This window comes from Aquarana catesbeiana, linkage group LG02 (assembly GCF_042186555.1).
Source record: "Aquarana catesbeiana isolate 2022-GZ linkage group LG02, ASM4218655v1, whole genome shotgun sequence".
Lineage (NCBI taxonomy): Eukaryota > Metazoa > Chordata > Amphibia > Anura > Ranidae > Aquarana > Aquarana catesbeiana.
Window position 1 is genome coordinate 551,766,226 of NC_133325.1, and position 17,853 is coordinate 551,784,078.

At 42.2% G+C, this 17,853-nt stretch overlaps 1 protein-coding gene and 1 pseudogene across 3 annotated transcripts in view; both read right to left on the reverse strand.

Moving 5' to 3' along the window:
• Nucleotides 1–17,853, reverse strand: part of USP49 (ubiquitin specific peptidase 49) — a 200,624-nt gene that overhangs the window by 58,635 nt on the left and 124,136 nt on the right. For 2 of the 3 annotated variants that reach the window (XM_073615935.1, XM_073615938.1), the window contains exon 3: nucleotides 8,676–8,804. The exons of the other annotated variant lie outside the window; for it this stretch is intronic. The gene's annotated coding sequence lies outside the window, so the exon portion shown is untranslated. The remainder of the gene's footprint in view (nucleotides 1–8,675; nucleotides 8,805–17,853) is intronic. 3 annotated transcript variants of the gene reach the window in all.
• Nucleotides 12,444–12,559, reverse strand: LOC141130176 (5S ribosomal RNA; annotated as a pseudogene).

The following is a 17,853-nucleotide window of genomic DNA, read 5'->3' on the forward strand; positions in this document are numbered from 1 at the left end:
GGTTGTCATGTATACCCTTTTTTCCTACAATTTGTAGTGACTTTTTATTCTGGTCAATAAAAAAAAAGTTAGGATTAAAAAAAAAAAAAAAAAAGAAGAAGAAGGTTATAACTAGTTTTGTTTGCGAAAAGCCATGTGAAGGACACAGCTAGCATGTGGAAGGTGATGCTCTGGTCAAATGAGACCAAAACTGAACTAGCTGGCCTAAAAGCAAAAAGCTATGTGTGGCGGAAAACTAACACTGCACATAACCCTGAACACACCATCCCCACTGTGAAACATGGTGGTGGCAGCATCGTGTGGGGATGCTTTTCTTCAGCAGGGACAGGGAAGCTGGTCAGAGTTGATGGGAAGATGGATGTAGCCAAATAGAGGGCAATCTTACAAGAAAACCTGTTAGAGTTTGCAAAAGACTTGACTGGGGTGGAGGTTCACCTTCCAGCAGGACAAATACCCTAAACATACAGCCAGAGCTACAATAGAATGGTTTAGATCAAAGCATATTCATGTGTTAGAATGGCCCAGTTAAAGTCCAGACCTAAATCTAACTGAGAATCTGTGGCAAGACTTGAAAATTGCTGTTCACAGACACTCTCCATCCAATCTGACAGAGCTTGAGCTATTTTGCAAAGAAGAATGGGCAAAAATGTCACTCTAATGTGCAAAGCTGGTAGAGACATACCCAAAAAGACCTGCTGTAATTTCAGAGAGAGGTGGTTCTACAAAGTATTGACTCAGGTGGGCTGAATACAAATGCACACCACACTTTTCAGATATTTATTTGTAAAAGATTTTGAAAACCATTAATCCTTTTCTCTCCACTTCACAATTATGTGCTACTTAATGTTGGTCTATCACATACAGTGAGGCGAAAAAGTATTTGATCCCCTGCTGATTTTGTATGTTTGCCCACTGACATAGAAATGATCAGTCTATACATTTTAATGGTGGGTTTATTTTGACAGTAAGAGAACGGTGAGGAATCAGCCCAGAACTACACGGGAGAATCTTGTCAATGATCTCAAGGCAGCTGGGACCATAGTCACCAAGAGAACAATTGGTAACACACTACGCCATGAAGGACTGAAATCCTTCAGCGCCCGCAAGGTCCCCTTGCTCAAGAAAGCATATGTACAGGCCTGTCTAAAGTTTGCTAATGAACATCTGAATGATTCAGAGGAGAAGAGGGTGAAAGTGTTGTAGTCAGATGAGATCAAAATCGAGCTCTTTAGCATCAACTCAACTTGCCATGTTTGGAGGAGAAGGAGGAATACTGCCTATGACCCAAAGAACACCATCCCCACTGTCGAACATGGAGGTGGAAACATTTTGCTTTTGGGGTTTTTTCTGCCAAGAGGACAGGACAACTTCACCGCATCAAAGGGACGATGGATGGGGACATGTACCATCAAATCTTGGATGAGAACCTTCTTCCCTCAGCCAGGGCATTGAAAATGCGTCATGGATGGATATTCCAGCATGACAATTGTGATGGACTCCGGACACCCTGACTGGGTACCTCTGCCAAGAAGCTGCTTCCCAAGCTCTGGAACAGGAGACCAGTGAATCTGGCTATAGTTACCCCAAGAACTAGGCAGTACCAGTTTTGGAGTAAACCAGAAAAAGAACTCTTTATTTGAACAAGAATACAGAATATATACACACCACAGGAAGACATCCCCCCTCCTGATCATATTACCCATACAAATACAAACTGTAACCAGGAATATAATTACAACAACTGACATATACTATAAACATTAAGTTAGCCACCTGGGTGACTCAGTGCCCACCCAGACTATTACTATTCCGAGATCTCCACTTCAGGTCGGACTTGCTGTCACCAAGCTTCACACAGTGCAATACACATTATCAGAAGTATAAACACAGAACACCTTCAGACAATAGCAGGAGACCTACTTTCAATAAACACATTTGGCCGGGGCCACAGACAGGTGGTTTGCTGATGACATCAGGATCTGCTTTGAGTCCCACAGTGTGGAGCAGTCCTTGCTGAAAATATGGCATATAGGCCCTTAACATGGATCCCTGGCCTAGAGTCCCAGAGTCTGTGTGTCTTGGGAAGACATGGACTTGAATCCAAAGTAACATTACTCAAAGGGTCCCCAGGCATATGCCTCACAAAAAGTAGTGTTACCTTAAAGGCCAGGGCCCATAGTCAGTAGGCAAGAGGCTAGCCTGCAGTCCCCTCCAAAAGCCCCTGTTCGGGTGAGTCTGTCACAACAATGACCCAAAACACACAGGCAAGGCAACAAAGGAGTGTCTCAAGAAGAAGCACATTAGGGTCCTGGAGTGGCCTAGCCAGTCTCCAGACCTTAATCCCATAAAAAAATATGTAGAGGGAGCTGAAGGTTCAAGTTATCAAGCGTCAGCCTCGAAACCTTAATGAGAGGATCTACAAAGAGGTGTCCCTCCTGAGATGTGTGCAAACCTGGTGGCCAACTACAAGAAACGTCTGACCCCTGACGTTGCCAACATGAGTTTTGCCACCAAGTACTAAGTCATGTTTTGCAAAGGGACTGGAAACAGATAAGGAATGAGTACAGCGCTGCTCCGATGATGTTAAAGAAATGGTTACACAGTAAGCGGCTAACACACCTCTAAGACAAAGAAGTAAAGAACCAACAAATATATATATAGTGTAGCGCTATGTGTATAAATATATAATAACAAAAAATTAGATTCGAGCCATCTTGCAATGGCCAGAGGGTAAACAAAAAATACTTCAAAAAGTTAGATAGAAAGTGACTCAATGGGAAGAAGTGCACTATATATTACAAAATAACATATAAAGCATAATAGCGATGCACCAGTGAAAAGTGAAAACAGGACCAAAAAATAAATGTATATATAAAAAAATTAATCAACCGTGAATAAAGTCCATATATGTTGTTAAAATGTGTTCTTGATAAAAATCAAAAACCGCCACCAACAGTCTCTGAGGATTAGCTGATGAGGACAGCAACGGGGTATCACTGGTGGGTGAAACGGCAAAACACCAAATCCAATGTGACGTCTAAGTGTGTATCAAAACCATCACCATAGCATCTGAGGAGGCTTACCGGAAGCAGGGGACTTGAAAAGACATACGTCTTACAAGTCACAAAAAGCTTGTTTAGCCGCCGAGGCTAGCAGGATAAAACATCGGGTATCCACAGCTTCAAATAGGGGAGAGGGAGGATCTGTCGACAGCTTTAACCGTCCAGACGTATCAGCAGGCCAACCGGATGTTTAATTGGAACCATGAGAGAAGGAAGACTCACATGGCATGATATCGTTTAAAAAACATGCATTTATTAAAACAATAAAAAAGAAACACTCACATGATATAAGAACGTAAACAGCTTAAATGGTATCAAGCGCGGTGATCATAGGGGGTCCACCCGACATGTTTCGGCTAATCAGCCTTCATCTGGGGTGTGGACCCCCCTATTCCACCGCTATTTAAACTAGAAATGACCCCCACTGGGAGTGTCATAACCCAGGAAGTGACCAACTGACTTCACTTCCGGTTCTCAAGTAAATGTGTATAAACCTTATGTAATATGTATTTTAAAAAACAAAGATAAGCAGTATTTATACCGCTATTTCTAAAACATCGGGGTCAAAAATAAGCATAAACTTAAAATGATGCTGACATTGTGGCCGGCCGATCCGGAAGTATTCGGAATGGGAATCCAAGCCTCCTTCTCGGCACGGCCAGATTGCATAGGACAGAGCGCCGTCACGCTCCGCCCCCTCTGTTCAGCCGAGTATTGAGGACGTGCGCAGTAGCGGAAATCACAGAGAGGAAGTTATGGTGCCCCGACCCATAGGATCCACTGCCCAAAACGAGGCGTGGTGCGGCGGCGGACTTCCTCTCTGTGATTTCCGCTACTGCGCACGTCCTCAATACTCGGCTGAACAGAGGGGGCGGAGCGTGACGGCGCTCCGTCCTATGCAATCTGGCCGTGCCGAGAAGGAGGCTTGGATTCCCATTCCGAATACTTCCGGATCGGCCGGCCACAATATCAGCATCATTTTAAGTTTATGCTTATTTTTGACCCCGATGTTTTAGAAATAGCGGTATAAATACCGCTTATCTTTGTTTTTTAAAATACATATTACATAAGGTTTATACACATTTACTTGAGAACCGGAAGTGACGTCAGTTGGTCACTTCCTGGGTTATGACACTCCCAGTGGGGGTCATTTCTAGTTTAAATAGCGGTGGAATAGGGGGGTCCACACCCCAGATGAAGGCTGATTAGCCGAAACATGTCGGGTGGACCCCTATGATCACCGCGCTTGATACCATTTAAGCTGTTTACGTTCTTATATCATGTGAGTGTTTCTTTTTTATTGTTTTAATAAATGCATGTTTTTTAAACGATATCATGCCATGTGAGTCTTCCTTCTCTCATGGTTCCAATTAAACATCCGGTTGGCCTGCTGATACGTCTGGACGGTTAAAGCTGTCGACAGATCCTCCCTCTCCCCTATTTGAAGCTGTGGATACCCGATGTTTTATCCTGCTAGCCTCGGCGGCTAAACAAGCTTTTTGTGACTTGTAAGACGTATGTCTTTTCAAGTCCCCTGCTTCCGGTAAGCCTCCTCAGATGCTATGGTGATGGTTTTGATACACACTTAGACGTCACATTGGATTTGGTGTTTTGCCGTTTCACCCACCAGTGATACCCCGTTGCTGTCCTCATCAGCTAATCCTCAGAGACTGTTGGTGGCGGTTTTTGATTTTTATCAAGAACACATTTTAACAACATATATGGACTTTATTCACGGTTGATTAATTTTTTTATATATACATTTATTTTTTGGTCCTGTTTTCACTTTTCACTGGTGCATCGCTATTATGCTTTATATGTTATTTTGTAATATATAGTGCACTTCTTCCCATTGAGTCACTTTCTATCTAACTTTTTGAAGTATTTTTTGTTTACCCTCTGGCCATTGCAAGATGGCTCGAATCTAATTTTTTGTTCTTATATATTTATACACATAGCGCTACACTATATATATATATGTTTTGCAAAGGGGTCAAATACTTATTTCACAGATTTAAAATGTAAATCAATTTATAACTTTTTTGAAATGTGTTTTTCTGGATTTTTTTGTTATTCGGTCTGTCACTGTTAAAATAAACTTACCATTAAAATTACAGACTGATCAATTTTTTGTCAGTGGGCAAACGTACAAAATCAGCAGATCAAATACTCCCCCCCCCCCCCACTGTAAAATCCCAATAAAATACATTTACATTTTGGTTGATACATGACAAAACGTGGAAAATTTCAAGGGGTGTGAATACTTTTTCAAGGCACTATATGTACCTGGAGAGAAAACTGGATACAGAAGCATGTCCATAGAGGAGCGATTATTTACATATTTTCCTAATGTTCAAGGAGTTGTGAGAGGGGTGCCAGGGCTCTCTCCTGGGACCAATTCTCTTTAACTTGTGCATAAATGATAGAGGTTAGAATAAAATAGTTCAATCTCAGTGTTTGCTGATGATACAAAGCTAAAAAAGGGCAATAACTTCCCAAGAGGATGTAGAAACTTTACAAAAGAAACTTGTTAAAAACAGAAGTGGGCAGAAATATGAGGTTTAATATTGAAAAATTTAAAGTAATACACTTGGGCGTTAAAAATGTGCATGGAAATTACCAGAGAGGGACAACCTCCCTCCCCTTTACATCTAACAGTAACTTCAATAAAAGGCAAGATGAAGTTATCCTTTTCTGCTCCCATGTTTCTAAAAAGGTGAATAAGAGCTTAGCAACTGTGAGGCAATGAAGATTACAAACTTTTAAAGGTTTATTAAAATACAGATTTTAAACAAATTGAGCTTACCCATTACCCAGCTTTGGCCATAATTCTTTTTAAGGTTATAAAACACAGAATGAGAGCATTTTTAAGAACAGGTGAAACGTGTTCAATTAGGAAACATTCTCACTGTCAATTTGTCTAATGCAGAATACCACACTGGCTGCCTCCACTGGCTGCCTCCTCACTGAGGTCCAATCTATAGCCTAGGCCTAGAACGTAATGGAACTGCACAGCGATTTTTAACAAAACGTCTGTTCTCATTCATCCAGGTCGTGGTATAGCTAGTAGTAACTGGTCACATTCAACTGAGCTTGTTCTACAACTTTGACGATATTTCACAGCGTATCCAAACCACTTCTTCAGTTCTAATGAGTGTTTGGAACATAGCCCAGTATTTATATGTACACAAAACTATTAGAGTCGCCTTAATCCAATCACCACGGAATATGTCAAGACAAATGTTGATTGTCCAATAACCGGGTGGAAGGTGTAAACGTTTTGGAACCAACTACGATGTTCTACTTACATAAGTGGATCCCTTGGAGTCAGGAAGTCTGCATATGTGGTAATCTTTAGAGATTTACATAGCTGAAGGTGTAAGTTGTTGTCAAATTGCCAGGGTAGAGAGGTTAAAATGACATATATGAACAGAGGGAATCACTGGTTTGCAAGAGGTGTGAATGCAGCCATTTATGTCAAACTGGAACATCAATTCCTAAACAGGTGTGGGGGCTTCTGACACCATGGGGGAAATTTAGTAAAATGGATCCACACAGAATCTGGTGCAGCTGTGCATAGTAACCAATCTTTGAACATCAGCTTGCTTGAATAAGTTTTGACAGTAAGGCTCGGTTCACAGTGCAGTGACCTGAAAGTCACACGACTTTGCCAGGCGGCTTCAGAGCAACTTTAGGGAATGCCTGGGTAATCTTCCTGTAATGTCGGATCCAAATCACATAATTTAAAGCGGGCGTAAACTCTCCCCCTCCTATGCTGTTTTCAATCAGACCATTATATTAAATTCTTCTGACACATTCTACAACATGATTTAGCTCCAACCGCATGTTCCTTACTGTGTTTAAGATGCTTATACATTAGTTTCTCCCGGGATAAGCCAGCGCCATATTAAGTGTTGTTTTCCGTGTCTGTAGTAGATAATACCTCCGACCTTTCATGTAGCCCTTGCTATAGTCTCGCGCATGCGCGATTGTTTCTCAGTCAAGCCTCCTTCTAATGAGAATGTAGTCTCCTGGTATTGGAGCGCAATGCTGCAGATATGTCAAGGCACACTGCTCAATGGACTGACAGCACAAAAATAAGTGTGCCGTGAATCGCGGGAGAGATGCGCATGCGCTGGTAAAGTACAGCGATTAATAGTGCTTTTAATGCTGATTTATATGTGCTAAAGTGATGGGAGAGATCCGACTTGGCGGCGACTTTCATTAAAGTCTATGGGCACAAGTCAGATAGAAGTTGCTTTGAAGCACTGGAACTTTTTTTTTTTTTTTTAAAGTCGGAGCAACTTCAGTAGTGCTAATTAAGGCAGCTCTCATTGACTAAAATGGAATTTCACGTCACGCGACTTGGGGTCTCACAAGTTGGATCCAAATTCGCGACAGTGTGAACCAAGTCTAAGACCTAGAAGCTGACTGGCTACCATGCACAGCTGCACCAGTTTTAGTAACTCTCCCCCTATCTGCCTTGCACATAATGCTTTTTAACATCACTACCCTGGCAATTTAACAATTCACATGTTTAACCATGTAATTAGAAGGAGTAACACATGTGCAGACATCCTGACACACGGTTACAAGATTATGTAGCTATAACAGGGTAGTTGGTTTCACAACTTTCACAATTCCTATCCAATTATAGGAAAATCAACATCTGTCTTGACAAATTTTATGGTAAGTGATAGTTTTGAAGACTAGTTTAGGAATTTACCTTCATTTCAGCACTGTTGTTATCTTAAAAATGTTTTAGAGGTTGGATTAGGAAATCTGAGGTTTTTACATATTTTCTTTTAATATGGTTGGGGCTAATAAGCGAAATATTTTGAAAGTCAGTTAAAGTGTTACTAAACCCACAACAGTAAAATCAGTCTGTATATTCTGTATATGCAGTAAAGTATGCTTGTTATACTCACCTTGGAACCTAAGGGGTAAATCCTCCGCTAAGAGGCACTCTGCACATGCTCAGATTGGCGTGCTAGTTTTTTTCTTAGGAGGGTGCATGTGATCAGCACAGGGCCAATCAAGACTCTTCAGACAGAGGGTCAGGGGTCATGCAGCCTCATAGGACAGTTACAGGAGAATAAAAACCCCTCCTACAAGCTTTAATCAGTGCTCGGCCGGACATGCATAGAAGTCACAAGACTTCTATATACTGCGGATGATGCTTATTTTGTTCTGAAAATCCTTTGTTGTGTATTTGATGTTTATTTGTAGGACAAATGAAAAAAGACAGCAGGGAAATAAAAGGAATGCCAAGTATATGCTGCTGGGGAGGACAGCATTAAAACATGAACCCTCCATAAGCAAAAGCACATATTTACTTTAAGGTGACATAGTGAGGAGAAGTACTTCTATACACAATGCTTATGTCTTGCACAGTATTCCCAATCAAGACTACCAACAATTGCCTCATTAACATTTACAAACTGCAGCAACATGAAACTACTAGAGTTTGTGTAGAAAAATAACAACTGCAAAATATTCACATTAACTTTTGTTTTAGCATCATTTAGATTTATTTTTTTTTAAAAACCTCATAAAATACCTAGACACAAGGACATATTAAAGGAATCAAATATAGAAATAGAATTTAGTTACCTGTTAACAGATTCATTAGAAATTCCACGCAGAGATGGCGAAAGTGGAATCTGGTTTCTCCCCATGTCAGATAATCACAGTACATGCCCAGAAGAACAGCCTACAGTCCCAAGTGATTAATGAAAGCACCTTTAGTAAATCACAAATAAATGGACACCGCATTAGTGGTAAAGAGAACAGGATGGAAATGAGCTTTTAAGCAACACCCAAATAGTTTGTTGATTTTGACAGATGACACAGATCAAATTCAAAGTAGATCTTAAAAGACATAAAAAGGGCTACCTTTAAAATCAGCTATTAAAAAAAACAAAACAAAAAACAAACAAACTACTAGTAAAACCCCAATTCCAAAAAAGTTAGGACACTGTAAAATCAGTGAAGATACATGAAGATAAAAATGTTTGTGTGCAGCAGCCCCCCCCCCAGGCACCAGTAATACTTACCTGAGCCCCCTCTCTGTTTAGTGATGTCCATGAGTGTGTCTCGGCCGTCTGAGACTCCCTCCTGATTGGCTGAGACACGGCAGCGTAGTCATTGGCTCCCGCTGCTGTCAAAGTCTGCTAGCCAATCAGGAGAGAGAGGGTGTGAGCAGACCGGGCCGCGGCTCCATGTCTGAATGGACACGGGAAAACGTTACTCGCTCATGTGCCCCCATAGTAAGCTGCTTGCTCTGGGGGCACAGAAGAGGGACCTGAGAAGAGGAGGATCCAGGCTGCTCTGTGCAAAACCATTTCACAGAGCAGGTAAGTAGAACATGTCTGTTATCTTTATAGAAAAGAAGAAAAACAAGACATTTCAATCACTTTAAGGTAAAAAACATTTTAGCTTTAGAATCACTTTAACCGCATCCGGACCACTTACATCTACTGCCGCAAGGCGGCCTGGGTGAGCGAAATCACGAACCTGTACATGATTTTGTGTACGTGGATTAGGGGGCGTGTGTGCGCGCCCGCTGTGATTGGACACAGTGGGAGCCAATCATTCACAGGAGAGACGGAGCAGTGGTGAGCCGATATAAATAAAGCGCACCACTGCTCTGTCAGGGAGGAAAAGAGAGATCGTGTTTCAGCTACGCTGAATCCCAAACACTTTCCCTCCAGTGAATCCACTCCCCCCAAAGTTAGTAACACCTCCCAGGGAACACATTTAACCCCTTGCTCACCCCTGTAGTTAACCCCTTCCCTGCCAGTGTCATTTATACAGGGATCAGTGCATTTTTTGCATTCACTGTATTGGTGACACTGGTCCCTAAAAAGTGTCACTTAGGTTCAGATTTGTCTGCCGCAATGCTGCAGTCCCGCTTAAAAAAAAAAAAATCACATAAGTCCCTAAATCAATCCCCTATTTTGTAGACACTATTACTTTTGCACAAACCAATCAATATATACGCTTACTGGGATTTTTTTTAACCAAAAACATGTAGCAGAATACATATTGGCCTAAATTGATAAAGAAATTACTTTTTTTTTGGATATGTATTATAGTAAAAAATAAAAAAATTTTTTTTCTTTTTCAAAATTGTCGCTCTTTTTTGTTTATAGAGCAAAAATAGGATTTTTACAACAGCTTACCTGTAAAATCCTTTTCTTTTGAAGTACATCACGGGACACAGAGCCATAGTAATTACTATGTAGATTATAGTCCACCTTCAGGTGCTGGACACTGGCATACCCTAAACAGGAAGTTGCCTCATTATATAACCCCTCCCATACCAGGAGCATCTCAGTTTTGTAGCAAAGCAATACACATGTATACTAGAAAGAAGGGAGGGACCTCTGTGTCCCGTGAAGTACTTCAAAGAAAAGCATTTTACAGGTAAGCTGTTAAAAAAAATCCTATTTTCTTATCGTACATCACGGGACACAGAGCCATAGTAGTTACTATGTGGGATGTCCCAGAGCAATGCCAACTGAGGGGAGGGAGACATAGCAAGTAGGGCACCATGAGATCAGAGGACTTATACTGCAGCCTGCAGTACACTGCGCCCAAAGGCGACATCCTCATGTCTTTTTACATCCACCTGATAGCATCTGGTAAATGTATGGATTGAAGACCAAGGTGCGGCCTTGCAGATTTGAGCCATGGAGGCTTGGTGATGCATTGCCCACGAAGCACTAACAGCCCTAGAGGAGTGCGTTTTGATTTGAGAAGGTAGAAACTACCTCTTTAAACCATAAGCTAGAATGATTATTTGTCTAATCCATTTAGAATAGTATATTTTCATGCTACCTGTCCTTTTTTCGTACCTTCAGGCAATACGAACAAAACATCCGTTTTCCGAATCAGAGCAGTCGTCTTTAATTAGACTGCTCTCACCACATCAAGAGAATGTAGTGATTTTTCTTCCATAGAACAGGGTTCTGGAAAAAATGAAAATAGAACAATATCCTGGTTTAGATAAAAACCTGATACTACCTTTGGTAAAAAGTTAGGATGAGGACGCAATACTATCTTATCCTTGTGAACAATAATAATATGGCTCTTTACAAGAAAAAGCAGCCAATTCTGATACCCTTCTTGCAGCAGATATGGTTACCAGAAAAAATAATTTCCTTGTCAAAAAAGGACCAAGGGAATATGTTGTATTGGTCCAAAAAAAAGGCTGTTTTGTAATGCCGCCAAAAACTAAATTCAAGTCCCAAGGGTCCAGGGGTGACCTAACCTGGGATTAAGCTGTGTTACCCCCTGAATAAAGTTACGAACCAAAGAAAGCGAAGCAACTAGTCGTTGAAATAATACCGATAAGGCTGAGACCTGTCCTTAGAAAGCACTCAAGGAAAGCTTTATTTCTCACCCCATCTGCGGAAAGTCAAGGATTCTACCTTTGACCTATTTCCTGGGGTGCAACCCCTGGTTTCACACCAGGAGACATATGCTTCCCAGACTCCATAATATATAATTATGGAGGCCAGCTCCCTTGCATTAACCAAGATAGAAACCACTGAACCTGATAGCCCACATTTCTTCAGAGTGTGGGTCTCAATAGCCAAACCTTTAAATTTAGCGTTTGTAAAGTAGGATGGAATACTGGACCTTGCGAAAGAAGGTCTCGCCATGGCGGTAGGGTCCATGGGTCCCCTACTGTTATCTTTACGATCCCTGCATACCAAGATTTCCTGGGCCCCGCTGGAGGCCACAAGAATCACCGACTTCCCTTCCTGCTTGATCCTGCGAAGAAGTCGTGAATGCAGGCAGAAGGAGGGAATGCATAAATTGGTGAGAACTGATTCCACGGGAATAGCAAGGCATCTTAGCAAGGCATACTAGCAAATCCTTTGTTTTTGACACAAAGTTGTCGATTTCTTTGTTGAACCTGGACGTAAACAGATCTATGTCTGGGATCCCCCATCTTTTGACATATTGACAGGAAGATATTGGGGAGAAGGAACCATTCTCTCCAGGAACAACTGCTGGCGAGTCAAGTAGTCTGTCTGCCAATTTTCTATTCCTAGAATGAAGACCGCCGATAGGCAAAGTACATTGTTTTCTGTCCAAGATAGGATATGATTCACCTTTCTCTGGGCCGCACAATTTCTTGTGACCCCTTGGTGATTAATATAGGCCATTGCTGTGGCATAGTTGGATTGAATCCTGGCAGGACAATACTGTAAACTTCAGGCCCTCAGAACCAAGTGCTCTGCCTGAATTTTTAGAATGATAATGGGCAAGGTCATTTCTGATCTGGGCCATTTCCGTGGTAACTGAAGAAAGGATTTTCCCCTTTGCAGAGTTTTGGATTTTACCATAAACTGAGGCTCCGGCGCACCCAGCCTACAGTACCTGGTATTTCCAAGTGGTCTATCCGGGTACTAACCAGGCCCGACCCTGCTTAGCCTCCAAGATCCGATGAGATTGGGCGCTGTCAGGGTGATGTGGCCATAGGCTTTGGAGTCAGACACATTGGGAATATAGAACTTGAACCCTTTGTTGAAAGCCGATAGGATAAGAATACCCTTTTCTGGGTGTACCCATGATCAGACCCAAGTATCTTAGCCCTTTTCATGGTTTTAAAGAAGATTTCTCCTAGGCTGAGAATCCGACCTAGATATTCCAGGTAGTTGAATGTGGTGACAGTTCATCCATATCGTATCACGAACAGATCGTCCAGGTAAACCATAATCGTTATATCTTGGGCCCTTAATCTGGCTAGAAGAGAGGCCAGAACCTTTGTAAACACTCAAGGTGCAGTAGCTAGACCGGAAAGCACAGCTACACACTGAAAATGAAGATTTTCCACCTTGAAAAGTAGATATTACTAGTGAGCGAGGAAATAGGCATATGGAGGTATGCATCTTTGACGTCAATTGATGCCAGACGTTCTCCTTGTAAGATGGAGATAACTGATTGGATTGACTCCATGTGAAAAAAGAGTGGTTATATTCAGGAATTGAATTTAGATTTTTGAGATCCAGAATGTCCATTTGGATTTAACCAAACCCCAACCTCTGCTCCTACATGGGGGCCACCATGATCACTTTTTGCCAAAAGATGGTTCAATGCTTGAGAGAAAGACTTCTTTTTCTCTGGATCCTTAGAAACGTTTGATCTAAAAAAATGAGGAGACGGGTAATCTTGGAACTCCAGTTTGTACCTTGGAGCTATCGAGGAAATCCCCCATTCGTCTTGACACTCTTCTTGCCAGATCCTTGAGAACTGCAGAAGAATTCCCCCTATTGAGCGAGCGGGGGCGCCTCCTCATAAGGAGGCTTCAGTATCTTGTAGGTTTCCTCCCCCAAGACCTCTTTTGTCCCTAGGGTTAACCCTGAGGATTACCTTTTGAACCAAGCCGTCATGACTGCCTGGAGGTTGATTTCCCTGGCACAGAAGAAGGAGCTTTAAAATACATTTACTCCCTTTCTTAAATGGCAAAAGGGGTACTTTTTCCACTAGAATTCCTTTGGATGCATTATCCAAAACATCCCCAAATAGCTATTTCACCACAAAAAGGAAGACTAGCCAGGAGCTTTTGCATGGTGCTTAGTGAAGGGCGCAAGGCCTGAAGGACAGAATCTCTCATAGCAACTATTGCAAACATAAAGCTGCCAGATTGTGGGCCTGCTGGGCAGGATAACCTTGAACACCTGTTTAAACTGGTCTCTCAACGATTAAGCAATTACTGTCAGCGCCGGCTGAGACACTCAATCTGCCAGAGAAAAAGGTTTTTTGTTTTTTTTTAACAGGAATTCCAACTTTTTAACCATTGGATCCCTAAGCATTTGAGCATTGTCTGCTGGACAAGTCAAACTCTTATTCACAGAGGATATAACAGCGTTAATTGCTGGTATACCCTACATAGTGAATTTCCTCCACCATAGGATAAAGTGTGAAAGCTTTTTAGGAGGGAAAATAATGCTCATCTGGGTGATCCTCTCAGATACAAAAAAGCTTTTCCAACAATGAATGGACAGGAAAAGGCATGCACAGCTTGAGGAGGCTTTAGCGAACCCAAACACTCAGTCAAGGGTACATAAATGTGGAGCGGACCATTTAGCAAGAAATTGCACCATCAATCTTAAGATTGAAACCAGCTGATTCTCCCACATTTGACACCCCAGAAGAGCAGTCATCAGTCTCACCACGGTCCCCTGAGGGAATTCGTCTTCTCCCGTCCCTAGTTCCTCAGTTTGAGGGTCTTGGGCAATGGAAGAGAACCTGTCGCATTTTGACCCACACTGGGATGCGATTAAAGTTGCTAAACTTTTTTTTTTTAAAAACCTATCATGGCTGATGAAAAAATATCTTTTATGTAAAATAAACAGGGGCTGCAGTGTTGAAAACAGTTGCAACATTTCATGACCTTGATGCTCACTCTGACCAGCCACCCCCTCTCAGGGGAGGATGCCATTTGTAGAGATGAGTAGGCTTTCCAGAGCTTAAGGGAGACCCTTTTAGCTCTTTTTTGGGTGTGTTTCAACCCCCCCATCTGACCTTAGCTTGATGCACAAAGCAGAGGTACTACCAGAAGAAATCGCATCCACTGCTTGAGCAATAGTCAGCCGCTGCTATTAACGCTCAGCCTGATGCAAATAGTAAATGTGTCAAATAGGAAATGCCTGTGTCACCAAAACCTCTTTCATGCTCCTCTTTGCTCTTATGTCTCTCTGACAATTTTGCAACCAGCACAAATGGATTTTTTTTTTTTTTAAACACACTCCCTCGTTGGAGGACGCCAACGCAGTGCTAAGCCCCACCCCCCTCCATCCGCTTTCAAAAAAAGAGTTTTCCCGCGCAAGCACGGGCCTCCAATCGGATCGGCTTGTGAGTGAGGGAGGGATGGCGTGGAGGAGACCTGGAAGCTGCCGCCGAGTAGGAGCAGTGAAAGAACACGACATTGCCGATCGTTTTTAGTTCTCCCTTATACTCACCCTCATGAAGAGGGGAAGAGTTCAGCCCAGGTGGGGGTGTCTGGAGGAAGCAAAACCCCCAAACTTACCGGAGGTCTGCCTGCTAGCTGGAGGAAAAAAAGTCTGCTGCTTCTGTGACACAGCGTGATCTCTGAGCAATACATGAGAAGGTACATGCTCCATACAGCCCCCAGTGGTGACACTTAGGCATGACAACATTTACTTTAACCAGTTGCCGACCGCCTCACGACGATATATGTCAGCAGAGTGTAATGTATGCCTGGCATGTTCTACTGTGTGTGTAGTGTTTGTGCACTCACATTTCTCTCCTCGGCGCCGGAACGGAAAATACCGAGCCGAGGAGAGATGACATCATTTCCTCTGCCTCTGTGTACTATACAGATCCAGGGGAGTGATCCCATTGGCTGGGAGCGATCGCGAGGGGGGGCCACGAATGGATGACCTCACCCTCCCCTCCGATCGCCGGGGGACAAACGCCGACCGCCTCGGGCACCGGACCCCCCGCCCGCGGGAGGCAAATCACGTACAGGTAAGTGATTCTTCCTGCTGCATTTGCCAATCCTAATTGGGAACCCACCACTTCTGCAGTGCCCGTACTTCCCCATTCACATCCCCAACCAAATACAGTCGGCTGCATGAGAGGCATTTTCTTTATGTCCTCCCGAGTACCCCTACCCAACGAACCCCCCCAAAAAAGATGTTGTGTCTGCAGCAAGCGCGGATATAGGCGTGACACCCGCTATTATTGTCCCTCCTGTCCTGACAATCCTGGTCTTTGCATTGGTGAATGTTTTGAACGCTACCATACACTAGTTGAGTATTAGCGTAGGGTACAGCATTGCACAAACTAGGCGCACTTTCACAGGGTCTCCCAAGATGCCATCGCATTTTGAGAGACCCGAACCTGGAACCGGTTACAGTTATAAAAGTTAGTTACAAAAAAAAAAAAATTGTTGTCATTTTATTGTTCTCTCTCTCTCTATTCTCTCTCTATTGTTCTGCTCTTTTTTACTGTATTCTATTCTGCAATGTTTTCCTTGTCAAAAGATTTTATTGAGTATATGGATAAGTAGATAACGAATACATGAGTAAACATATTGTAGCACAGATAAGATGCTAAAATTATTAGTTAATAATAGAATATTACATAACATATAAATTGCAGTAATTGGGTATAACCTGGATAAGGTGTAGAATACCTAAGTAGGAGCTATTAAAGAGTAAGTAGATTCTCAAATGGTACTTGTGCCCACAACTTGAGCTATGTCAGAAATGTCTGAAGGAGACTACAATCTACTAGGAAAAGAGCTTCAGGATCGGAAAGTGGATAGGGAAGAAGAGAAAGGAGAGAAGGAGTAGAACATAGAAAGGAGAGGGTCCACAGGGTTGGATTGAGATCCATCATGAAGTCTGTGCATTTTTTATATATCAGCTTAAATCATTGCAACTCAGCTACCATGGCAGTAGAACATTCTCATCAAAGTTAGATGGTAAATGATGTGTTATCCATGGGTGCCATTGTTTTTCAAATTTGGGAAGCAGAGCGTTGTCAATGGCTACCATTTTGGCATGAATCATGGCGTTAGTCATCCTATTCTTCGTCTCAGCCACCACCAATGTCGGAGACCGCCATGCCTTTGCCAAAGTTTGCTTAGCTACTGTTAGAAGTTGTACAAATAGTTTAAATTGAATCAAAGTTAGCGATCCTGGTTTCAGATTAAGTAATGCGGTAGCAGGATCAGGCTGTAGTTGCAAACCAAACATTTTGGAGGCCATTTTAAAGATCTCTTTCCAAAAGGTTTGTGCTATTGGGCATGTCCACCAGATGTGTAGTTGTGTGCCTGGCTCTGAACAACCACGATAACATTGCGCGGAATAGGTTGGTGCATATTTTGCAACCCTAGTTGGTACAAGGTACCATCTTGTCAATACTTTATAATTAGCCTCTACCTCAATAATATTTGGGGAGGCTGATTTGGTAGATGACCAGATTTGATCCCATTCTGTAGTGTCGAGCGTTCGACCCAGGTCCTCCTCCCATCTCTGGACATAAGAGGGTTTATCCAGTTCAGGTTGAACTATTAAATGTGAATAAAGTAAGGAAATCAAGCCTTTTGTGTGGGGATCTTTCCTGCAGATAGATTCAAACGCAGTAAAGTGTGTGAGAGGAGTGTCAGAGCTTATAAAAGGAGTGAAAAAGTTTTTAATTTGCAGGTATCGGAATAGTTCTGATTGAGGTATGCCGTAGTTTTCGCAAAGGGTTGGAAAAGGGATGAAAGATGTATCAGTGACAAATTTATGTATGTTCAAGATTTCCCTGGATGACCATTCTCGAAAGGATTTGGGAGCAGTCCAAGCAGGATAAAAGGCGGGATTTTTTAAGAATGAGAGAAGGGGTTTATGTGTAGATTGTAAGTTGTGTTTGGATTGAAGACTGTCCCATAGAGAAATGAAATGTTTGGTGATGGGGTTTCGTAAACCTTTACGATCTTTAGGATGCAGCCAAAGCAGGTTCGAGATCGATAAAGGATCACATTCAGTAGCTTCAATTGAAACCCATAATGGGATTTCCTGTCTTGCGTGATATTTAGTTAGGCTAGCAATATGAGCTGCCTTATAATATGTTGCAAAGTTTGGTACGCCTAAGCCTCCATTAACTTTGGGAAGATAAAGTGTGTGCAAAGGTATGCGTGGTTTGGATCTATTCTGCAATGTTTTATTGTTATTATGTTTTATCATGTTTGCTTTTCAGATATGCAATTTTTTATACTTTACCGTTTACTGTGTTTTATTGTTAACCATTTTTTTTGTCT